The 26,092-nt window shown below is 45.8% G+C and overlaps 2 pseudogenes; one reads left to right on the top strand and one right to left on the bottom strand.

The window, feature by feature from the left end:
• The first annotated feature begins 7 nt into the window (after positions 1-7).
• On the top strand, positions 8-13,406 carry LOC110289354 (small ribosomal subunit protein uS11 pseudogene; annotated as a pseudogene).
• On the bottom strand, positions 2,297-3,501 carry LOC110289317 (L-lactate dehydrogenase A chain pseudogene; annotated as a pseudogene).
• Positions 13,407-26,092: the final 12,686 nt, after the last annotated feature.

The raw sequence follows: 26,092 nt of genomic DNA, 5'->3' as shown, positions 1-26,092 counted from the left end.
TTCAGAAATGGCATCTGGCAAGGGGTAGGCAAAGAAGAAAGAATAAGTCATCAGTGTTGGACCTCAAATGTACACTCTGAAGGAGAGAGTGTATTTGGTGTCTGCCACATCTTTGCATCCCTCGTTGACATTTTTGTCAATGGTACCCATCTTTCTGGCAAGGAAACCATCTGCTGAGTGATTGGTGGAATGAAGGTAAAGGCTGATGCAGATGAGTCTTCTCTGTATGCAGCCATGTTGGCTGTCCAGGATGTGGCCCAGAGATGCAAGGAGCTGGGCATCACTGCTCTGCATCTCAGACTCCAGGTCACAGGAGGAAACAGGACCAAGACCCCTGGTCTTAGAGCCTAGTCATCCCTCAGAGCTCTTGCTCACTCGGCGATGAAGAGGCAGATTGAGGATGTCATCTCCATCTCCTCTGACAGCACTCAAAGGAGCATGAGTCACTGCAGTCGCTGTCTGTGAATAGGACTTCTCAAATCATTTTCTGTTAATAAATTGCTTTGTATAAACTAAGAAAGGAAGGAAGAAAGGAAGGAAGGAAGGAAGGAAGGAAGGAAGGAAGGAAGGAAGGAAGGAAGGAGAGAGAGAGAGAGAGAAGAAAGAAAGAAAGAAAGAAAGAAAGAAAGAAAGAAAGAAGGAAGGAAGGAAGGAAGGAAGGAAGGAAGGAAGGAAGGAAGGAAGGAAGGAAGGAAAGAAAGAAAGAAAGAAAGAAAGAAAGAAAGAAAGAAAGAAAGAAAGAAAGAAAGAAAAAGATCTGTTCATCACAGATCAACAGGCCAAAGAAAGTACTCCAGCCCTCTACTTGGTAAACCAGTAAGAGTATCAGGACTAAATTCTGGAGCATGGGGAAGGTGTTACTTACAGATGAGCCTCTCTTAGGCAGCTCCTTCACTGAAAAGCCCATCCTAGCATGTTTCATGACTCATAAAAATGACTTCTCTGGGACTTCCTGTTCAACTTGCAGGCAGCCTCACTGAGAAGTTTCTTCTCCCCATCAGTGGCTTAGTGCTTACATAACTCACAGCAGGGTCTCCTGAGTCTTGTAACTTTCTGATCTTCCTGAGTCTTGTAAGTTTTATGAGCTTCCTGGGCATCTTGAGTTCAATGAGTTCCCCCAGACTCCTACCTTTTGGGAGGGGATGTTTCAATTCAGAGAAAGTAGTTACACACAAAAAAAACCAAATGCCAGTGAGTTGAATTGCATTTAGAGGGATGAATAGGAGAAAGCATATTTAACTTCATCTTTCTTGAAGTAGAATTCTAAGAAAATGGTTTTCAGCTGAGAGATTCTTTTAATGAAGCTGATAAAAATAGCATAATCTTGTTAAGTCAAAATCAATATAAAGACTATAGATATTTTGTATAGCCAGAAGCACAAAAATAAACATCAGCATCTTCCACTCTGTTCTGAGACATTTTAGCAGTTGTGCCATTTAAAATAAAAATTCCTCTGTGACAAAAATATTTCTGAAAAGCTACATTTGGAATAAAAAATTTAAAAAAAAAGAGAGGCTCTTACTGTGTATCCCTGGCTGGTCATGATGTTCACTGTGCAGGCCAGGCAGGCCTAGAACTCATAGAAACCTGCCTACTTCTCCTTCCCTAGCACTAGGACTTAGGCATGTGGCCCCCATAATGAGCTAAAACCAATTCATTTTTCTTTCTCTCTTTCTCTCTCTCTTTCTTTCTTTCTTTCTTTCTTTCCTTCCTTCCTTCCTTCCTTCCTTCTTTCTTTCTTTCTTTCTTTCTTTCTTTCTTTCTTTCTTTCTTTCTTTCTTTCTTTCTTTTTTGTCACTGTTCAAGGTTTATTTAGTGTTTTCATTGTCATGACACTTGAGTGGTTGGTTCCATCATCCATATGCAGATCTCACATCTCACATGATATTGCAATGTACACTACAGACACATACAATACATAAAATATCCTGTAGAACATTTATGCAAAGATATGCATAATGGATGTACACACTGGAGCCAGGTTATGACTAATTGGGAACTCGTTGGCCTAGGCATGCTTGGTGAGGGTGCACAGGGCAGCAATGCAGCAGGCTCTCAGGGTAATGGAAGCCTGCACAGTTGGCAGTGTGTCTCAGAGACAGTGAGACTGTCACACTAACCAGGTTACCACTACACAAGTACCACTTGGCAGCAGGGCAGAGCTGTGGGAACTGAGATGCTTCTCCACACCACCTCAACACCATTGTACTAACCACAGCTCAGATGAGAAGGGTGTGGTCTCTCTAGAAACCCTGCTGCAGCCTGGACAGTGAAGTGCTAGGATACTGGGAAGACTTTAGAACTGCAGAAAAAGGCTATCTGCACTTGTCTTCAGGAGGGCCTCTTCCTCAGGAGTCAGTGTCACTTTCACAACATCCAAGATTTCATTTTGTCCCAGGATACATGGGACACTGAGGAAGACATCATCATTGATCCCATAAAGACCCTTAATCATGGTAGAAATGGGATGCACCCGCCTAAGCTTCTTCATTATGCTCTTGGCCAAGTCTGCCACAGAGAGGCCAATGGCCCAGGATGTGTAACCTCGCAGCTTGATCACCTTGTACGCACTGCCCACCACCTGCTTGTGAACCTCCTTCCACTGCTCCTTGTCTGCATCAGTGCCCAGTTCTGGGTTCAGAGACTTCAGGGAGACACCAGCAACATTCACACCTCTGGAGAGGCATAGGCACTCTGGAGTCGCCATGTTCTCCCAGGACCCAGCTGTGACAGCTCAGCTAGTGAACCCACAGCCTTTCTCCCATCAGGTAATGGAACCGAGCTGAATCCAGATGGCAACCACTTCCAATAACTCGGCTTTTGGGAAAGCCACTGATTTCCCAAGCCACATAGGTCAAGATATCCACTGAATTTGAGACAATAAGCAGCTTGCAGTGTGGCCTGTACTTCACACTGTTCGGAATGGTGAACTTGAAAACTTGAAGATGTTTACATTTCACCGGACCATATTGAGTTGGCTCGCTCCCTCTTGCTGACTGGCCCCCCTGTGATGATGACCAGCTTGGAGTCTGCAGTTACACAATAGTCTTTGCTGGAGACAATTTTTCCTTAAGAAGAATCACAATCAGCTGGTCCTTGAGGGTTACCATCTTGGACTTTCAATCTTTTGAGACCACTAGTGCATGATGGGGGCGGGGGGGCAACAGGCGAGCAGCAGCGTGGCCTGGGCTCAGCTACAGCAGCGTGGCCTGGGATCGGCTACAGTGGTTCCAGCACCTATCTTTCTTTTTAAATAATGTGTATATGTATGTCTGTGTGCACATGTGAGTACAGGCCGTGTGCACAGGTCACAGGTCACAGGTCACAGGTCACAGGTACTGTACTCACATGTGCACTGGACTCTGCACACAGAGTCCAGAAGAAGGCATTGGATCTCCTGGATCTGGAGTTACAGTCAGTTTTGAGCCACCTGATATGGGTGCTAGAACCCAAACTCAGGTCCTTTGCAAGAACAATAGAGGCTCTTAAGATCAGAGCCATCTCTCCAGTGCCCAGAAAAGCTGAGTTTGATCTTCACCCTCAACATACTCCAAGAAATCCTCACAGTAAATTTCCTGGGTAAAGAACGTGCCCAGCTGCTAAGTGTGTGTCAGGAAGCCTGAGAATCTGACTTCAGTTCCGGGGACTTACCTAGTAGAAGGAGAGAACTAACTCTTACAGCTCGGGCTCCGACAGCCCCACCTCAAAATAAGTATCAAAAAAGAAGAGAAAGAAAGGAGAAGGAGGAGGAGGAAGGAGAAGAGGAAGGAGAAGGAGAGGAAGAAGGAGAAGAAGCAGAAGGAGAAGACAGAGAAGGAGGAGAAGGAAGAAGAAGAAGAAGGAGGAGGAGGAGGAGGAGGAGGAGGAAGAGGAGGAGGAGGAGAAGGAGAAGGAGAAGGAGGAGGAGGAGGAGGAGGAGGAGAAGGAGAAGGAGAAGGAGAAGGAGAAGGAGAAGGAGAAGGAGAAGGAGAAGGAGAAAAAGAAAAAGAAAAAGAAAAAGAAAAAGAAAAAGAAAAAGAAAAAGAAAAAGAAAAAGAAAAAGAAAAAGAAAAAAACTGGGTTGTTTATTGTGGTGGTTTGTTTAGCAATGTGATGTAAACCAGAGTCACTAGGTGGGGAGCCTCAGTTAAGGAAACTTCACAGTGGCCTGTTGAATTTGCTTGATTATCAATTGCCTGTTGGTGGATGTGAAGGGCCAAGCCCATTGTGGGCAGTCCTCCCTCCCCTGCAGAAGGTCCTGAGTGGTATGAGAGACAGCTGAAGGTCAGGCTGGTGAGCCAATAAGCAGCCTTCCTCTGGGGTTCTGCTTTAGTCCCTGCCTGTAGGTTTCTGTCTTGTGTTTGTGCCTTGACTTCTTTAGTGATGAGCTGTTATCTAGAAGTGCAAGATGAAATAAACCCTTTCCTGCCTCAGTTGTTTCCGGTGATAGTGTTTATCACGGCATCAGAAAGCAAACCAAGACTTTGTCAAGTTTTGAGAATTCTTTATATATTCTGGATATGAGGGGTTTTTTTCTAGATATATTTGCCTGTATCTATGGTTTTCAATTTCATCTTACTAATGGTTTCCAAAGAAGAAAAATTCTCAAAATTGGTAAAGTGTAATTTTTGTGTTTTTTTTACTAGACCATAATTTTGTATTGTTGTGGATAGCCCTGGGGCTAATTATATTTTATGTTAATTCCATTCTCCTGCGATTGGCTTTGAACAAGGAATGAGTCAGCACTCAGGTGATTTCCTGTAAACCTGCTTCCCATCTTAATTTGTAAAATAAAGGAGAGCTGATGATTGGGCAGATAAAGGGAAGGTGGAGTGGAAGGTGGAGAGAGAGAAGGAGAAAATGGAAGAGAGAGAGAGGGTGCAGAGGAGGAGGAAGAAGAAGAAGAAGAAAAGAGGAGCAGAAGCACGTGGCCTGGAGAAACCCCAAGTTCTAAGGGGTCTCATAGATGGAGAAGATGGTAGTGTAGCGGTAGATCTGCCCAATTCAGGCGCACAGCATGTATTCATATTAACTGAGTCATGTTTTCATTGTCCGGGGCATATTTAAGTTGGCGATTTACTGCAACCTCGTATATTCAAGAAAGCACTGCCTTTCCAAAGTAAACAAAAGTTTTCTCCAAGTTTTATAGTTCTAGGTTTCACGTTGCTTCCCTGGACCATTTTAATTAATCGTATCCGGTGGCTCACACTCATTGAAATTCTGCATGTAGTTGTCCAATAATTTCTGTGCTGTATACTTAAAAGGTTACTTTTTTCTCTATTGAATCTCCTTCGCCATTGACAAATAAATGTACTGGCATTCGTTAGTACAAAGTCAGAGCTAAAACTCGAGCAGGGACCATAGGAGCACCTCAGAGGGCTACTGCTTCCTGGCTGGATCGCAGGCTCACGGGCACCTTACCATGGACGTGGGCCTCTTCCAAGCTGTCCATTCTCTCCCATTCATCTACTTGTATGCTTTATTCCAAACTAAGATTTTAATTCCTGTAACCATTCTTCGAATCAGGTAGAGGTAGCCCTACAACTTTGTTCGTACATAAGGTTTTTTGGGTTTGGTTGTTTTGTTTTGTTTTTGGTTTTTTGGGTTTTTTTTGACAAGTATTTGTGCATGAGTCGAAACTTGCCAATTTCTATAGAAAAACCCTGGTGGGATTTTTATTGAAATTACATTGACCCTTATAATATTGGACCTTTAGATTTATGAATATATTTCCACACTTTTATGTTTAATTATTTGTATCTTTCTATTTCAAATACCCATTTTTTGCCTTATTATGTTAAGAAGATCTAACATAAAATTTATCCTCCAAAAAAAAAAAAAAAAAAAACGTGCCCAGCTTTTTAATCCAATGTTTCCCAAATTAAACCAAACAGGAGATTCTTCTCTAGGCATCTAACGATGTCCTGTCAGAGTGGCCACTTTGGAAATATCGAGAGAACTAGGTCTCTCACTGCATTTTAGAAATGGGTGGGCCCCAGCACTCGGGAGGCAGAGGCAGGCAGATTTCTGAGTTCGAGGCCAGCCTGGTCTACAAAGTGAGTTTCAGGACAGCCAGGGCTACACAGAGAAACCCTGTCTCAAAAAACAAAACAAAACAACAAGGGGTCGGCGGACATTCTGTCCTAATGGAGCATGCCCAGCAGGGCTGAGAGAAACAGTAATTCTTTGCACTTTATTGACTCTGGTAACTTGTAAACCTTTTTCATATATATATGATATATATTAATTAGATAGATAGATATATAGATACACACACTGGTATATATTATATTAGATAGATAGATAGATAGATAGATAGATAGATAGATAGATAGATAGATAGACACACACACTGATATATATTATATTAGATAGATTACAAGAGGAGAGTATTACTGTCTCCATTTTGCGGGTGACATGGTCCAACAAAATGTAGTATTCTTACAAGAGCTGGACTGACCAAAGGCTTGTCACATTGCCTGGAGCCCCATCCTGACAGAAGTGGGTGTAGCCTAACTTTCTCTACCAGCCTTCCAGGATCTCTATCCTGTGTCCTCCCTAACCAAAACCACCCACGGGGCTGCTAGCAGCTCACTTGTGGCTCACTTCCCCACCCAGGGCTCTACTGGGATGCCCTTCCTGCTTTCCAGAAGCCTTTGTTCCATGAAAAACAACTTGTTTTCCAGATCAAGACCTCTAGGGAGGTGAGGGGAACTAGAATCCTAAATACAGGATGAGGATCAAAATTAGTCCCTGACCCCTCACTTCCTCTTCAGCCATTACAGGCTGCTGTGCAAGTCAAGAGAGGAAGTAGCCTGAGAGTGGATTGACTGAGAAGAAAAGAGCAACGTGTCCCCACTCCCAGAACTATACAATAGAGATTTGTCTGCTGTGTGCTTCAGCAGTCAGAGGAGGAAATGACCACTCACTCTTATTTGGGGGACAGTTCAGTATGGGGGCAAAAGATCACCACAGAAAATAAGGCATGGGATGACACTGTAAAAACGAAGCATTTGTCCCAGGGAGATTGTCTGAAAGATGCTCTTTGTCTGCCTCCATGGCCATCACAGCCCGTCTTTTCTGCACACGGTGAGAGGAGCGGACAGGTCTTCCTAGAGGAAAGAGATAAAGGACAGCAAGGAATTTTATGGTTGACATCACTAGTCTGACCAGCTTTGCCAGGAAACAAAATCAATGTGTCCCTGCAACTAGTTCTTCCGTTTTAGTGACTCTTTTTTTGACACTGAGGACGCTGAGATTTTATAGTCTGAAATGTGCCCGCAGCCTCCATGCCTGCCCGCCACTCTAGCTATAAACACCAGCTATAACCTGCAAGGGAGAAACAGTGCCAGCTGTTTATTCTCTAACTTGAGTTCACTTTTATAGTTTGACCAGGAGGGCTTGAGAGATCAGATGTGGCCACAGTGTAGATTTGAGAGGCAGGAACATCAGAAAACCACATATCTCGGCCAAAGCAGCAGGCCCAGGCAGTGGCCAGTCTCTGTGGTCAGTCCAAGCCCAGCATGGGAGCTCTGGGCATCTGGAGCAGCCTGGAAGATTGGATAAGGGAAAGCTGACATGGGAAAATCAGGCAGAGGGGAGGCCAGCAGCAGGCACTTAGCATAGCCCGTCCTTGGGTGGATCCCACAGGAAGGAATGGGAGTGTCACTGAAGTACTGTCTCTGTTACGTGTTCCCTCCAACACTACGGAAGTGTGTAAAGTGTACAATGAAGGTCTCAGAACAACAACCCAGCCATTCCTCTTCCCCTCCTGCCCCCAGGTCATTGTCCTCCCTGGTTTAATTTCCAGATTATTGGAGCAGAGTTTAAGATCATGGGCTCCAGAACCAAATGATCCAGTTCAAACCCACACTCGGCTCTGTCCCAGCTGTGAGGCCTTGACTACAGCTGCCCCCTCTTGTCTGCTTGCTCATGCACAAAACTGGGACAGCAGTGGTGTCTGTGTTCTGTGACTTAACTCACAGAGACACCGCAGAGCCCAGGCACGGTTGTGCCCACAGCCACTGATTTTATTGCCTCTGACCTCCCTTCCAGTGAGAAACAATAAACTCGGGCAGCCCTGGTTGCTTCCTGCAGGGAGCTCGCAGACTAAGCTGAGTTCTGAAAATGTTGAGAGTCGCATGTTGTTGGAGCAATGTCTCCCATGTGGACATTTACCCAGAAGGGACTCTAGTTAGTGGAGATGGGGAGTCACCCAACACTCTGGGTATCACAGTATGCCCCACCCCCTCACCCAGCTGAGTCCTCAGAAAAAAGCTGGACAAGTCCAGAGACTCAGACTCTTGAGTTAGAAGTCTTCTGAACATAGACACATGCCCGCACACATATGCTCGCGCACACACACAAACACAAGTGGGTGTGTACATGGACAGACATTTAAATGCAATATAAACGTTAAATAAGCAAACACATTACAAGAATGTTACCAAAAAAGGCAACACGAGAAATTGATTTCCTATTAAAAGTGTCTTTTGTTTTCTTTTAATCCATGGAATGCAGAAATTCTCCATCAGATTTCTGCTTACACAAAGTAAACAAAATTTGTTCTGTCCTATGCACCCCTGCCGCCTCTCCCAAGTCTGCCTTCTTTAGCCTCCATCCCATTCTTGAGCCATGGGTATTCTAGTCCGTCACCAGCATGTATCCTCCACCTCCTGAGCACAATCCCTCATGCTACAGTGACTTGGTGTCCTGCGAACTTGGGACCCTGGTCCCTCCAACTAGCCACACCCTAGGAAAGATTTCTCTGCTACCCCTGAAAGCTAGATGGCCCTCCCTCTAATTCTTCAATTATGTTATGAGTTAAAAGATAGGCATCAGAGCTGGCAGAAGCCAGGGACTTAGTTGGAGGCAGCATCATTAGCAACCCCATCTATAAAGTGGATGATACTAGTGTCAGGTTCAGGGGCTTGCAGCAAAGTTTAAGTGAGGTGATATAAATAAAATAAATGCCTATCCTCATGACAGGTATACAGGTGATGTTCAATGAAAAGAAGTTCTCTATGTTACTTGCCAGTACGAGTGCATACTAGTCAGACTGCTCACCTTGGCAGTGGACACAAGCTTCCTTATGAGACAAAACTGTTTCTCCATTTCTCTATCACCCTGATAATACTGCACAGAAAACCAAACTTGAGACAGCAATTTATATAGTGCACCATTCACTCCATCATTCAACTGTTTAAGCCAAGCTCCGCTGGGTGGTTCTTCTGGTCTATGCTGAGCTCAGGGCTTGTAGGCTCTAGGGATGGGAAAGGGTTGAGGAGGGAGAGGCCCCATGCCTCTCCTTAGCCAAGACTGGGCTGATTCACTAGAATTCAATCCTGGCATGCTCCTTGAGCAGAGGGAAGAACGTAAGGCCACTTGAAGCCCAGCCTTGAAACTTGTGTGCACAGTTGCTTCCATTGTATCCTCTCAGCTGCAATGGCAAGGCTAGCTCAGATTAAGGCCAAAGACTCAAGAGGGGATGGGTAGTAAGCTGGCTGTCAATCGAACACACCTAGGTTCCTAATGAAACCGGTTAGTTAGGGGAAAAGAAATGAACAGCAAAGGCAAGAAGAAAGAAAACCCAGTTCCTGACCTCACAGTCGTGGGCAAGGATATTTACATCCCGGGTTGCTCAATATAGGCAATATGAAAATTGACCGCTCAAGCCATTAAGTAGTTGAACACTCCCGAAGGTACAGTAAAGAGACTATGTGCCAATTGGGAAATAAATCAAGATACTCCCCTCTGGAGCCCTGGCAAGGCAGATGAGTCTGGATTTATTGAGGACGCTAGGCCTCCTGACAGGAGGATAATTACAGGCTTCAGCACCATTAATCAGCAACCCGATGCCAACCGGGGGAGTCTATAAACCTCCAACTCTTCCTCTTCAAATTGACTTGACTTAAAACAATTATTTAAATCCCAAATTCTTGAGCTTTTGGCCTAGGAGAAAGTAGGAAAAAGATGTCAAAAAGAGAAGTTTGTGTCTTTTATTAATTGTCTCCTCCAGAATATCATTTATTAATCTCTCAATAATTTGATGAACCTCCTGCTTTACACACACACACACACACACACAAACACATACATACAAACACATACATACATGAATAGAGACACACATACCTTCTATCAGGTAGACTGCAACCAAGGATTTCCAGCTGTGATATCAGAAAACTCAATTCAGTGATATGGGTGGGTGGAGCTAGCTAGCCTAGAAATGATGTTCCAAAGTCACACACCTATATGCGTGGCAGCCTTCATGGATCCATCCCTGCAGACAGACAAGACTGTTCCATGTGTAAACATTCTTTCCACAGGGTCTGTATCCTTCCTTTCCCTCAATACCAAATAAAACAGCCTTGGCCGGGAGGAATGTCCCAATCCTCTGACTGCTGGAGTTCCAGGGTCAGGGGGTTCCCATGTTTTCTGCTTCTCACAGCGCTCTTAACGTGCCCTCTACTCCTGGAATGGCCTATGGAATATTCTTCTTTACTTCAAAGTCCTTTGTTCAGGAGCCAAATGTAAGGGATTTGGCTGCAGAGTTTGCGGAGCAGGGAAGTTTAGCATACAAAGCAGGCCTGTGCCTGTCAGCATCTCTGCTTCTGGAGGCTTCTCCATCTCTGTCTTCCATCTACCTCACCCTGTGCTGTCCAGCAGAACCTGGGAGCCTCCTTCAAGACACCACACCAACTCTTGCTGGTCTTCCGACTGCTCAGCTCTTCCCCTGCTAGATCCAACAAAACTTCACCTCCAGGAGCAATTTATCCATTTTTCCATTCGCACGTATCCTACATGCAGCTTGAGCCTGGGGACCTCACTACTGAGTGAGGCAGGGGCTGGGGGAGAGGGGGCAGGGTTGTCATTTTGTTTCCCAAGCAGAAGTGCAGTTTTTCCTTCTGAACCAACAGAAAACAACGCCTTGGACTCCAGCCTTCTGCCCAGTCTACCGAGTGACAGACAGGCTCAGAGAAATTGCCTTAGCCTCATGCCTTCAGGTTAGGAACCACAGGCCAAATCATGGAAAACATTTCATGCGTGAATGCTGACCCACGATTTCTTATGCTCTGATGTACTGGAAATCTATACATCTCAAAACCACAGCTTCTCGGCCCTATCCTGATACAGTCTGATTCTTAAGACCTATGTAGATTTAGGAATTCTGTGCTTTCATAGGCTGCTACTTCTCCCCCAGGTGGATGTGACTAGGGATCAGCTGCCCATGCCTGGCAAATGCTGCCCCCCTACACGACCTCTGGTGAGGAATTCAGGAAAGCCTCTGGTCAGGTTACCATCTCTATTAGTTTCTACAACTTCGGGAACAAATTACCACAAATTTGCATCATTACTTACGTTGGCCGAAAAGGTACATGCAAGCCTGATACCCATTAAGAGATGTGTGGGTAAACAAAATATCGAATATCTAGACAATTAAGCCTTTGAAAGGCAGAAAATGCTGATGTATGTTATGGTGGGGGTAAATCTCATGGATATTATAACCATAACAAATGAAATGACGTGGACACAAAAAAGACAAATATTGAATTCTTCCAGTTATATGAGGTACCTGGGGTAGCCAAGAGTTGAAGTAAAGAGTAACACAGAGTTTAACAGAGCTGGAGGAGGGAAAAATAGAAGGCTTCTTCATTGTACGTAGAGCTTAATTTAGGGATGATGAGGGACGTCTAAAGATGAACGGCAGCAGCGTCAATAGAACAGTACATGCCCAGTGTCACCAAACTACAAATATGATTAATGTTGTGAAGTTTGTGTACCTTGTACTGCCCAGCTTTTTTGTTTTGTTTTAAGATTTAATCATATATTTTATGTATAGGAGTGCTACATCTGCCTGTACACCAGCATGCCAGAAAAGGGCATCAGAACTCATTGCAGATGGTTGTGAGCCACCGTGTGGTTGCTGAGAATTGAACTCAGGACCTCTGGAAGAGCAGCCAGTGCTCTTAACCGCTGAGCCATCTCTCCCAGCCCTGTGCTGCCTAGTTTTCGGTCAACTTGACATTAGCCAAGAGTCATTTGGGAAGAAGGAACCTCAGTTGAGAAAATGTTCCTACCAGATTAGCCTGTAGGGCTTTTTATTTAATTATCTTGATTGATGATTGATGTGCAAGGGCCCAGCTTCTCTGCCTGGTGCTACTCATGGGCACAGGTAGCCCTGGGTGTTTTCAGAAAGCATGCTGAGCAAACCTTGAAGAGCAAGCCAGTAAGCAGCACTCCTCCATAGAGTCTGATTCAAATCCACCCTGTAGGTTTCTGCTCTGCCTTTCTGCCCTCGCTTCCCTCATGATGGCGTGTGGCCTGAGAACTGCAAGATGAAATAATCCCTTTCCTCCTCAAGTCTCTTTTGGTCACAGTACCTTTTTTCGGTTTTTTGTTTGTTTTGGATTTTTTGTTTGTTTGTTGGTTGGTTTTTTTTGTTTTGTTTTGTTTTGGTTTTGGTTTTTTTTTTTTTTTTTTTTGGTCTTTTGAGACAGGGTTTCTCTGTATAGCCCTGGCTGTCCTAGAACTCACTTTGTAAACCAGGATGACCTTGAACTCAGAAATCCGCCTACCTCTGCCTCCCGAGTACAGGGATTAAAGGCATGCGCCATCATGCCCGGCTGGTCATAGTGCTTTTATCACGGCAATAGGAACCCTGACTAAGACATGCATGCTCTAACAGGATGTCTTTATATCAACCCCAGAAATGTATTCTCTGACTATTCTGTGGGTTAGATGTTGGCCACTGTGCTGCTGGGTGCAATCAAAGTGTCATGGCCTCTGCTGTGTCTACAGGCTCTGGAAAGAGTCTGTTCTTGACTCTTCAAGCTCTGCTGGCTGCTGGTATTCTTGGCTTGTGGCCACTGCTGTCCAATGCATGCATTGTTCTCACATCACCTTCTGTGCTCTGTGTGCTGCTTCTAAAAGGACAATGTGTGCCCCAGAAGATAATCCCGGGTAATGCCTCCATCTTTTGGATCCTTAATTTAATCCCACCTGCAAAGGACAATAGCCACAGGCTCCAGGGGATATATTCTAGGACCAGGGAGAATAGCTGTAGCTCTGTTATTATCTGTAGCTTGCTGAGATGGCCTGGTTTCTGCACCACCAAGGAACTCCTGAGGTAGTAACAACTGGACCCTTTTAGTCCTTGTCTTTTTCCTCCCCAAGAAACCTATCAGTCTGCAGAAAATCAGAGGGCAGGCAGGACCCAATATAATTGCTCCCTCCTCACCCCCACGCCCGCATAGCACCCGTATCACTATCAACAAGAATCCGGATGGGCTCCAGGGACTGTGCTGTTTGGCTCCTTTGGAGCCTCTCGGCAAATCAGCCTCACGCCCAGTGTCCACTGCCAGTGTGGGCTGGCAGCCAGACTGGATGAAGCGGGAGTGAACCTCTCCGTGCCCCGGGCCTTCTAGGGGGCTCCTTCTGAACAAGAGTGTCTTTCAAAGCTGTGAAGCCAACTGTGGGACAGGCCTGCCATTGTCCAAGCTGTTTAAAGAGCTTTAGAAAACAGGACTGGTGTGACAATCGCCTGACTAACATTGACTCTGGAGGTCACAAGCTTGGGGTATCCACAGGGAAACCTTTGTGGTCTCAGGCGCCCAAGGCCCGACAGTGGGTGGATGAGGGAAGCTCATACCCAGCTGGAAAAGGAGGCATCTCCCCACTATAGAAACCCTCTACAGAAGATGCGGTATGCCACCCCACCCCCTACTCTCCCTCCTTAGGAGAAGGGCTAACGCATTAGGAAAAAAAAAAAAAAAAAGAGTCTTCTACAAGTCTGCCCCAAGGCTATCAGCAGTGTAGCCTCCTCTCCGGACCAGCCTACCCGTCCCCACCTGGCTTCATAGCTCCTGCCCTGCTTCTGCCTCTCCCTTGGTTTCTAGAAAGGATCAGGCTGCCAGTCTCCTCAGCTCCCTGCAGCTTCCTTGTGGGGCACTTCCCTGTGCCCACAAGCCTGGCCCAAATACCAGCGGCCAGTGAACACTGGCCCGAAATCCCTTCCAGCTCACGACACTACACCCTCCCCGTTTATCACAACTTGACAATATCTCAGAGTTCATCCTTTAAAACAGAAAGTACTGCAAGCAGAGCAACGTGCCCCGATCAGCCTAGGCCTGCATATCGTGACATCAGTAAGTAAACAAATATGCATTCCTACCAGGCAAGGGAACTCTCCACATGATTTCCCTGTTGTCTTTGGCTTTTGTTTTTTGTTTTTTGTTTTTTTTTTTTAATGTGGGCTTGGGGTGGTGTTTTTATTTTGTTTCTGTTTCTTTGGGTTTTGTCCTTGAGTCTTACTCTCTAGATACCCTAAAGCTGGCCCATGATCCTCCTGCCTCAGCCTTTAGAGAACCTGGGATTGCACATGTGCTCCACCACACCTAGCCACCTTCTTTTATTTTATTTTTTTCCCTTTTTAAATTTTTATTAAAGTTTAACAGAGTATCTGCAGAAGGTAGAGATGCAAATGGCCTTAGGACTTTGAGGTCAAATGTCGGCTTTATGGATTAGGAAGTGGGACCATAGATGACGTCCTTCCCTAAGGCACACAGCTAGAACTGAAGGTTTTCTCTGTGCCGCTCGCGTCCCTGCCTACCCACATCTTCCTCCTCACAGGATGACAAGCTCCACGACAAGGTGCAAACATGAAGTCTTATCAGAAGGACTCTGATTCCATGAGGATCTCTCCTCTCCTCTGGACAAGAGGATTCTGCAGAGCTGCTGAGGGCATATAGGGCATCTTAGGTGCCCAAAAGCATGTCACTATGTCACTATGACATTCTGTACAATCATATAATTCTCTGACTATATTTACCCATGCACAGCCCTTTCTGGTTCCCATCATTTTCCTCTGTATAATATTGAAGAGTCAGGCATGCCTTTACCCCAGTACTCAGGAAGCAGGGGCAGGTCTCTGTGAGTTCGAAGCCAGCCTGCTCTACACTGTGGGTTCTAATGCAGCCAGAGCTACATAATAAAGAGACCCTGTCTCAACACACAAGCAAAGAAAAATCCTGGAGCGTTATCTACATTGTCTATACTATCGAACAATTCTGTCCTCTGTTAATAAAAAGTGGAGATGTGTTGTCTGCCTGAAGACGAATCAGCTTCAAGATCCTAAGCAGGTTTATCTCTACAGTCACTCCGTGGTGTGAACAAGACCTATTCCTCTTATTTTCTCACAAAGGGTTCTTCCTTCTCTCCAACACATTTATTTCATCTTAAGATTTTTAAATTTTATGTGCATATGTGTGCCTACTTGAGTTTATGTGCACCAGCTGCATGCAGGTGCCCCCAGTAGCCAGAAGAGGGTGTAAGATCCTCTGTAATTAGAGTTACAGGTGGTTTTGAGTCTCCATGTGGGTGCTGGGACTAGAACGTGGGTCTTCTGCAAGTGTAGAAAGTGCTCTTAACCACTGAGTCATCTCCCCCCGCCCCTTTAAAAATACCCATGTGTTTTCCCCCCTGACATTGAGCCTATGTGAATGTCAAGAGTGGTTTCATCCTATAGCTCTATAACAAGCCCCAGGAGAGAGAGAAGCCAGACACAGTCCTCAAAGTGACCCACTGCTCTAGCCCCCAATTTCTCTAATTACAAAAGTTAAGGCAGAAGATGGACAGCTGATTTCTCTGATGGAGTTTGATCTTCAGGGGTTCCTTGTATAATTAGTCTCAAAACCTATCAGTAGTATGCTTCTTATTTTTCCTAAAGGCCCCCAAATTGCATTTACATAAGACTGTAAAACCTGGTCCATGCCCAGATTTTATCTCAGCTCAGAGGGACCAGAAAGTTACATATTGAAGAAAGAAACAAACCTCCTGGAAATAAAGGCTATAAGCTATGCATTCTTGTCTGTTTTCACCATCTCTTATTTCTCTTAAGCCCATATTAAAGCGTTGGAGATGTTGGTAGTGCTAGCAAGCTAACACCAAATACTTATTACATGATTCTACTTGAAAAGCTACAGGGTTTTGGGTTACAATAGTATCCATTATTAATGAAGAGATAAGCAGTTTCCACGGAGAAAAAGAAAACTAAGCTCATGCAAAATTCAACTTAGCTAATTTGAATTGAATGCTGCAAAGCCAGGAAGAGGAGAGAAGAGAAGTAGAAAAGAGGCTGTGAAGCAAAGGTTGGTAGAAAAGAAAACCCTCCTGTCATGGTCCCAGACACCAGCTATTTTGAACACCGTACAGAGCACACTGAACAGATGGTGGGACTTGGCCCCTCCTGTTTTTAGTATTTGTTGCTAGATGCTGGGTCAAAATGGTGAGTGGGACAGAGATGGCCCCCAGGTCCATATCTGAAGCCAAGGTAGACAAACAGAGCAATGTAATTGATTGTGAGGTGTGCTTTGTAGAAGAGGAGGACTTTAGGGCATCTAATTCAACTGTAGGGCATTAGGGAAGCCTTCTCCAGGGAGTCAGGGCATTAGAGAAGCCTTCTTCAGGGAATCAGGTGAGACCTGCACAATGAGTAGGCAACCCCCAGAAGGAGGGGTGGAATGTGTGCTTTAGGCAGAACAAAGAAAAGCAGTCTGTGTTCTCAGTAGCTGTGGACCAGGTCAAGGGGTAGGGGGTAGGGGGAATAGAGGAGGCACTATTTACGTAAATAGAGGAGCCACTATTTACCACTGGATCCTGTGGTAAGGACTGTGGACTTTGAAGGCAATGAGGTTGACTCTATGGTATCATTCAGGTATTGTGGACCCAAAGAGACTATAGCAACTGAGGCAAACAATAATTGTAGCCCAGGCAAAAACCAAACTATGAACAGAAAATGGAATATGAATTTTGAAGATGTGTGAGCTGCAATGGACATGCTTTGATAGGCATGAGGTACGAGTGCTCAAGGAACCTGAGGTGACCTCAGGTACGTCTGATTCAAACAGTTGGGTGGCCAGATGGTAGAGCCATTTGGGACTCTAGATAGGGGCATGTTAGTGAATCTGAGAGAATCAAACACTAGGATAAACAGAGGCTTCACCATTTACAGCAGAAGGTCTGGTTGAAAGGCTCCAGAAAAGACTAACTTACCAGAATACTAATGTCAGGATGGGGGAGAGACAGCAAGTGGTTGGAGTTCAGCTGAGAAGATGAGAAAGAGACCTTTAAAAAGGAATGTGCAAGAAGGTGCACACACATGTACCAGAAACACACATGGGGAAGATGCTGGGCCACCCCCAGACCACAGTGCTAGTGGTGTGCAGCATCTCTTCATTCATCTGCATTAAGACTAGAGATGAATGATAAGTATTGCATTTAAAAAAAAAGAAGCAAAAGTTGTTTTTGAAAAGTGATTGTGTATAGGTAGGTGAGAGACGATAATTGAAAAGCTTTTAACTTAAAGGGAAGAACCTTACTGGGAAGAAGCCAAAGGAGGGAAGTGACATGATTTACTGCCCTGCACATCCATGTGAATACTGGAATCACTTTTCAAGTTTGAAATCTACTGGCCTTGAAACCCTTTGCAGACATTCTGATTCAATCAGCGGGAAGTTTAGACCAAACCCTGGAGAGATTTTAATGTCCCAGATGAGACTCCTTGTCAGCAAAGATGGAAAGCCACTGAGTAGCTATGAAACATAAGATGGATAACTTAACTAAGTAGATTCTGAATTAACTTAGAAAGGGGTGAGAGTGTTGAAGTCATCTCAGCGAGGTCAGAAAGCAAGGCCAAGGGTCAGGAATGAGATGGCATTTCCAAGGCTGGGCATGGGACCAGTCACATAGGGACAGCTTGAAGAAAGCTGACCTCAACTTAAAAAGAAGTAAGAGTTGTAAGAAAATAGCTCCACATGGGAATTTGCATGGGAAGAAAATATAAGGTACTAGCAGCTTCTCCACTGTAGCCATGGTGTTCTCCATGGTGAGATGGCTCAGCGTGTAAGAGCACTGATTGCTCTTCCAAAGGTACTGAGTTCAAATCCCAGCAACCACATGGTGGCTCACAACCACCCGTAATGAGATCTGACACCCTCTTCTGGTATGTCTGAAGTCAGTGAACTTATGTGTAATAATAAATAAATCTTCGGGCCTAAGCAAGCTAGGCTGACTAGAGCGAGCAGGGTTGACTAGAGCAAGCAGAAGTCCTAAAAATTCAATTCCCAACAACCACATGAAGGCTCATAACCATCTGTACAGAGTACTCATACACATAAAATAAATAAATAAATCTTTTTTTAAAAAAAGAGTAGGTAGCATTGAAGGTCAGGGGTGTTGCAGTATATTTGATCACACTGTGAACTCTGAGGTTGGGTTATTTACTGAAAAACAAAAACAAAAAACCCTGTTTCTAGTTGAAGTGTGTCTCAACCCTTAGCATAAACTTTAATCCCTCTGGCTAGAATACAGATATAACCTTAGTACACATCTTTAATCCCAAATAATGAAGTTAAGGATAGTTTGTATAATGAAGCACCCATGTTTGAAAGTGATATCTCATTGAGTGGCAGACAAAGTGATGAATCAGAGAAAGATTTGACAGAATAGGATATGCCCAAGTCTCACAAGAACAGAGAGGAAAGGGAAGCTACTTAAGAGACAGCAGTTTAGAAAGGCAAGAGACAGTTTTACTTGGAGAGTTTTACAGAGACAGGTTGAAAAGAGAACAAGCTAGACACATGTGAAGACAGAATGAGCCAGAGAATGAGAAGGAGCCAGAAGATTAGAATAGGTTACCAGAGTTAGTTTGAGGCTAAGCAGAGCAATTCAGTGAGAAGCTGAGAACAGACAGATTGATTCAACCAGCTTAGAGAGGAGTTTGAATTTCTCTCTAATTGAACCATTCAGTCAGAGTTCAGAAAGAACAAGGAAGAGTGAGCTTATTCAGCAGCAAGTCCCGGAGGCTTAGATTAGATTGTATGGAGGCTAAAAGATTCCCGGACTAGGCCTAGCTTAGCAGCAGACAGAGGCAGTAAGCCTTAGAGGACAATTACAACAGTTGAATAAGTAACTTTTACACAGGGGCTCCCATCCTTGGGAATTATTGACCAACAGGCAGCACCATGGGTAGCTCACCAGAGGATCTGTTTACAGAGACAGGGTACTGATGGCTGATAACAAAGCTTTTCAAGTAGTCTGTCATTGGAGACAGCCATGCTTGTCCACCCCAGCCTGCAGATTCCATCACAGCCCTTAGAGACATCGGCCAGTGTCCCCGTGACTCTGCACCCTGACTATCCTGGTCTTTCTGGGGAAAGTCGCCTCACTTTTCCAGCTTCACCTCCTTCATCTGTGAAAATGAGTCTAGTACCTGCTGCAGCAATTGAAAACAGCTGCCTAGTTTGCTTTCTGTTGCTGGGAGAAACACCATGACCAAGAGCAACTTGGGAGGAAAGGGTTTGTTTCACCTTACAGATTAACACCGCTTCATGCAGAAAAGTCAGGGCAGGAACCTGGAGGCAATTCTGTTAAAAGAACTGAATCAAAGATCATGGAAGAATGGTGCTTACTGACTTTCTTCTCCTTGGCTTGCTCAGTTTGCTTTCTTATACAACCCATAGGACTACCTACACATGGTGGTATCACCTCCAGTGAATGGAACACAAGAGTTGGAGATTCAACAACACAAGTACTGGTGATGTGTGTGTTTATAAAATTCTACCCACCCTACAGGAAGCAGCACCTCTGGGGCCCATCAATCTCCAAGTCCCCCAATCTGAGACAACTCAGTATGAAGAGCCACTAGTTTAAAGTCTACACCTTCCTGTGGGATGGAGTGAGCACAGAGGAAGGAAATTCGGCTTCAACTGGGCAGGGTTAGAAAAAGCATTTGTAAAGAAATGGGTCCTAAAGAATGGATGAAGCTTTCACAGGATGAGAGAGCAAAGGACATGTTAGGCAGGTGGGACGATAAGGCCAAAGGGATGGAGCAGTCATAGAACACTGTGTAGTCCTGGTGTCGGGAACCACATGCCCGAGGCAACTGGACCATATATCAGCTGGAGGGTTTAAAGAGACTAAGATGTCGACCGAGGGGACTTCAGTCCCTGAGTTTGGAATTCAACTTGTTGCCTTGCCTCCTTCTTTCTCTCCTCTCTTCTCTCTCAGAAGGAGACCAGACCTTGGTTTTTCACGAGTGCTTCTAATCCCACCCACCCCACCCTCACTCCCCTCCCAACCCCCATCCTTGTCAAGTCAGCCTCCTTCATTCACCGAGCTTCTGAACAGCCCCTTCTCTCCAAGTCATTGTGCCATCATCAGCAGGTGCGCACGGAGAAATGCAAGCTCACTGCATTATTAATCGGAGCAAAAACACAACTGGAGAGGAAATTTCGCTGCTCTGTTGCAAATAGCATATGGTACCTCCCAAAAGCCAAAAGAAATGATTTTTTAATCATCTGCTGCTCAGGATTATCCACGCTCCCTTTCCTCGGCATGGATAATGGAAGGCTGGCAGTATTTAGATTTCAAAGCGGTTTGGACTTTATTGAAACCCAAGGCTCCCAGTTGGCTCCCCAACCCAAGTGGGCATTTGTGCCTGTAATTAAATTGATCTGTGAGGGGAGGGCCCCCGAGGTATATCTCTAATATGAGCGATTACCAGGAAAAGACAATTGACATTTTTTTGTGGTGCACGTGTGTCCCCCACAGGGGACCAAAATGATAGCAGTAGATTTTTCCTTCCAAAGAGATACCTTTATGCTCGCTACTGGGTGCAGTTAGTCATGACAGTGCTGTGCTCTAAACAAAGATGCACACCTCCTGGGTTAAGACCTCACTGGGTCCCTCAGATATACAAGCAAATGTTAGAGGTGATTTGTTTTTAAGATGGGCAAAATTTAGCCAACACATGTATACATGAGTATATACATGTTCTGGAAGCTGGGGAAATCCAAGGGAAATGTTTAGTACACCATGGTTAGAACATTCCATCTGTCCCTTGCAGGTGTGTGCAGTCTGTATGAGGAAGAGGGTGGCCAGTCTCTCCTAGGACGTATGGGCTCTGGAGCAGAAGTTGTGTTGCTTCGAACAGTCCTCACTAGGAAGAGAGGACAGATGGGAAAAAAAAAAGAAAGAAATGTATGAGCCAGCCCTTCACCTGAATGTGTTTTACAACTAGCCAAAAAGGAAAGAAAATGTAAAGCCACAAACATAGAAACACACAGAGAGGAAGGAATCACAGTTGTTTTTAGTAGCTGTAGAGGCCTCTTGGCGCTAGAAGACAAGAAACAGACGATAGGAGGAAGCCCAAGAACCAAGTCACCTCTGGTTGGGCAGTAGGATACAGCGATTGGATGGGCTGTCTAGGATGGGTGGAATAACAAAGGGGAAGGTTCAGGGCGGGGATGGATCCTGTCCCCAGTACTCCAGGTGACTTTCTCATACTGCTGTCCTGTGAATCACCAAGCAGACTCCTCAGTTGCCAGCTGCCATGAACAGTGGCTATTCTGAAGTTCACCACCTGTGTGGATCCACGGGATAACCCCAGGGCCTGCCAAAGGGCAGTGTTTGGACACTGGAGTTGGGCCCCCTCCTTCTCACATCCTAGTTGGGACCAGGCATTCAGGACCCAGCATCCTCATGCAGTATTTCCCCTCAAATCAGAGCTCAGCTTCTTCTCCCCTACCATATCCCTCAAGCGTGCTGGTTCTCTAGCCAACTCCACGTCAGCTTTGAACCTTCAGCCTCTGCTGGCCCACATGGGCTGGAGTCACCTGTACCATGACTCAAGGTCTCTGCAGATCCCCCATGTTCTCACAGAGCTTGTTATTGAATGTTTATGCCTCTCCCATTGTCCCCTGTCACCACAACAGCCCTGCACAGCCAGCTGCTGGCTCATCACAGAAATGAAGATGGGTGTTGACAATCGACGAAAGCCATCCACGGCATCATTTGGGCCCTCCTTGGAGAAAACAACCTGGCCAGTTTCATGATGAAGCCCTCTCTCCACCCCCACAGGTCTCTGTGATGGCTATGCCTGACCTCACTTGTTACTGACTACCGACAGGCTATTTTTGTTAAACAGTAATTAAAACCAAACAGAGATTGAAAGAGCCATCCACTGTAGGGTTCTTGATGGGACCTCATAGATTGTTCAACCCTCTTCTTCATAATAGCAGGTGGTGCAGGATCACCCAGGAATTGGTCCTGAGTAATGCTGTATTGCTCAGCATGCACATATATTACATAGGTGCAGACACAATGGCCCCTTCATTCTTCTTTGATAGCAGGCACCATGCTGGCCTCTGAGTGAATCAGCAAGAATGTCCTGGGCTCCCTCAATCACATGGAGCTCAGGCACATAATGTGCACTCACTAAATGGCTCATAAAGACTGCAGACAGTCTCCTCTAGATTGTTCCACGGTGGCTGGTGTTGCTACTGCCAAGCTACCAGCTTGCTTTATAGACTGCAAAACTGCGGCACAGCCCCACTGTCCAGCTTGCTCTCTAGACTGCAGACTGCAGCCTGGCACTGCTGTCAGCTTGCATTAGAGACTATGGGTCTGCTGCTCAGACTCACTGACCAGCTTCCTCTGCACATCGCAGGGCCACAGCTCGAACCCTGGAATGCACACTGGCCCCTCTGGATGAAGAACAGTGAACTGTCCACTGGCAGCTGTAGCAGAAGGAACCATAAGTCATTTAAAAGTTCATTAAAAATAATGAAAAGAAGGCTCTCCCACGGTGTTATATGGGTGGAGGGGGCATGAGTTAAATCCGCTCCAATTTTCCTGCTTGTGTTTGCAGGCACCCTAGTGAGCCTTCCTCCCATGGACAAAGTCAACATAGGAATTAGCACAGTTGCCGCCCCCCTGCCTCCAGCTCCAGCTAGCTGTGAGACTTTGCACAAACCTAGACTATAACTATGCTTCAGGATTCTTATCTGTGAGTGAGTCAGACTTGGACCACATCATCTCTTTATCTTTAAAGTAACTATTGGCCTTGGAGGAACAGAAATAAATTGGAGACACAACCTCAACCCCCCACACCTCCCCCCCCCAAGAAAAACCCTAACAGTGCTGAATATATTGCACCAAAAAGACAAACTGCAGGAAACTACAAATGGCTGAAGAAATGGAGACCTCTTGTCCAAGAGCATCCATCACCACCACCTCTGGCAATCACCGTTATCTAGTTAATCCTGACACAGCACAAAAATAGCTCAGCTTTGCTCTGTTCCCCAAATTATGACACAAGGCTGGTGAACAAGGTGAGTGACAGCCCAGACCGTATAGAAGGGCCATATCAGAGGCCAGCGTAAGGTCCTGCAAGTCCAGCGATGCAGTCACACTTCCCTGCCCACAGCCTCCAATGGCCTCTGAGGGGTAGGCCACAGCCTTGCCTCTCTCAATGCCTGGGTAGGATAGGGTTGGATTAGCTTGAAGGCAGAGCAACTGCTGTCTGTGTTGGTTCTGTTTGTATACCGCCTTTCTTCAAAGCCCTCCACCTGTTTTTGCAAATAACTCTCACAAGCCTCTTCTGAGCAAGTGGAGAAGAGACAAGCTCACAAAGGCAGCAGATGTTCTTCAGCCTGGGGCGCCTGGCTTCATCAGCTGACGTGGCTGTCAGAGCCCATGATTCACAGCCCAGCCCTCTGCGTGCGATCTGTCTGCAGAAGCAAGGCAGATGTTTCGGTCCTCACTGGCCATTGGCAGATCCTTGTGATGTGAAGAGCAGCAAAGATGGAGCCCTGTTCCTCAGACACCTCTCCTGTGAGATTGTGCGGTCCTGAAGAGGACTGTGTAGGGCTGGTTTTCAGGCTCTATAGCCTCTTGATAATGACCTTTATTTCAATTTTGTTGTTGTTGTTGTTGCTAATTGTTTTTTGTTTGGTTGGTTTGGTTTTTTGAGACAAAGTTTCTCTACGTAGCCCTGGTTATCCTGGAACACACTCTGTAGACCAGAGATCCACCTGTCTCTGCCTCCTGAGTGCTGGGATTAAAGGTATGTGCCACTACTATGCCAGGCTTGAACTTAATTTTTTAGGGCTAGATTCACCCTATGGGAGGGGTGGTTAGCTTCCAGGTCTGGAATTTTTCTAAGAGCCCCTACTGGCTGTCCACATGTCCAGTCTCAATAATGAGCCTGCAGGGAAACAGATCAGTTATGGTTTGTCCTGTCTGAGGATGCCAAACTGTGTCCAGAGAACTGTGTTTTGTGCTCAGCATGGGAGGCTGAGCAGAGCCCAGGCTGCTCCACCAAGTTCCAGGCCTTAGGGTGGGATGGGATCTCTGCAAGCTACTCACCTACGGAGTTGGCTCGGCAGTCCACTGGGAACTCTTCCTGATATAGGCTGATGACCTGTGTGCCTCTTTGTCAGGCTGTGTGTGCCCTCCTCAACCTGGACACATGATGACCCTTAGATGGCTCTGAAGAAGGGAGCCATGGTATCTACCACATGGGGTGTTTGAATTCATTTAGGGAAAAAAAATGAGACAGGAATTTTCATCTGATCTAGTCACTGACTTCTTCAGGCAGTTCTCAGACAATACTTTAGGCAGCACATGTCAGAAACAAGCTTTGGATGTCCCTACTAGACCTATACTAAGAGACCTCTGACTCCCGACCTGGAAGATGATGCCTGTAAGTACTGATCTTCCAGCAGAGGGGTGCATCAGATTCAAAGGAAGAAACTGGGCTTCCTCACACAACAGGTCCACTATACCCAGGCTCTGAAGCCTTTAAACAAAGGAGAGGTCTATAGATAAGGAAGCAGGAGATGGTTTGGGTAGGAAGACATCTCCCTGCCTAGTGTCGACTGAAGGTCAGTAGATGTCATGTGCTGTAGACCCTACTAGAGCACTCCTTCCCATATGTGTTCTCTTCACCACTGAAACCAAGGAATCAATTAGCATTCATTTCTAGGACAGCCAAGTTCTTATCAGAAGGGAAGAAACAGGACAACTCAGGGCCCAAGAAGCACAACATCTGGCCAGCTGTGTTCAACACATACCCACTTTTCTATGTCTGACTCCTTCCCACCCAGTCCTCCACGCTAATGAATAATCAGCAGCTACCGTAAGACTGAGAAACTCCACCCTACTCTAATGATGCCTCAGTCTGTGCTGGAAATGCCAGGAGCAGGGTAGATATCCTCGGAATCAGCCTTGCGGTCCTAGGATACAAGCTAAGCAATCACTTACCATGAGCAAGGAAAGCAGGGACAGTCACTCTGGGAAGTTGCTTGTGATACAGGACATGCATAGCCACAATGCTGCCTACTGTCCATAGCTGATGTGTTCCCCAGAATATACCAGGCTATTAATGTACTTATGATTATTGGGTAGTTACTAAAATAATATCCATTTTATATATAACTGCAGTACAAAGAGGTTTAAAAAAAAAAACTTGTCTAAGGTCAGTTGGTGAGTGGAAATCTGAGACATGAGTTCTGTGGTTTTCTTCCAGAATTTTCCATAGCTTGCCCATGAGGACAGGGTACCAAGGGAGCCTGTAACTCTGAAAGGGCAATGCCCAGAGCCACCGCAACTTCCAGCTGGAGGAGAGAGGTGGTGAGGGCCCCCCTGCCTACTAGGATGGTTGGGGTAGGAATGGTCTGGGTATTAGGGATCAAGGGGGCTTTGTGACTAACACCATGATGTGTGTCTGAGTGACCTACAGGAACCACTGGGGTTTTCCAGGCAATCATATAGCTGATAAAACAAAGAAGGAAAGTAATATTCGCCTTCCATCCCTGAAAGCCTCTGCTTCCCAGAGACATCTAGAAGCATTGATGAGAGGCAGTCTGAGGTCCAAGGAGCATACAGGTCAGTCAGCTTCTGCTCTTGCCCACACCCACTGGATTGCCCTTAGGGATAAGTTGTTTGGCTTTCCTTACCTCTGGGTAGCTGGGCAGCAGTTCACCTCCAGGGTTCCCCCTCTCTGTGCCTACTGTTGGGGCCACAGAAGAGAAGCAGTGTCGCCTGATATGATCATTGTTGGCATCATCTGTGTGTAAGCACACTCTCACTATAAGGGAAAAGCCACTACGTCCACCCCCTCTGTGTGTGTGTGAGAGAGAGAGAGAGGGAGGGGGAGGGGGAGGGGGAGGGGAGGGGAGGGGAGGGGGAGGGGGAGGGAGAGGGAGCTCATAACAGCCTCTCTTGTGGAGCCCTTTGGAAGATTTAAGAGTCACTGTTCTTACCTTAGCAA

This window comes from Mus caroli, unplaced genomic scaffold (genome assembly GCF_978045245.1).
Source record: "Mus caroli unplaced genomic scaffold, Mus_caroli_1 scaffold_2, whole genome shotgun sequence".
NCBI classification, from domain to species: Eukaryota; Metazoa; Chordata; class Mammalia; order Rodentia; family Muridae; genus Mus; species Mus caroli.
This window is presented reverse-complemented; position numbering and strand designations above follow the sequence as displayed.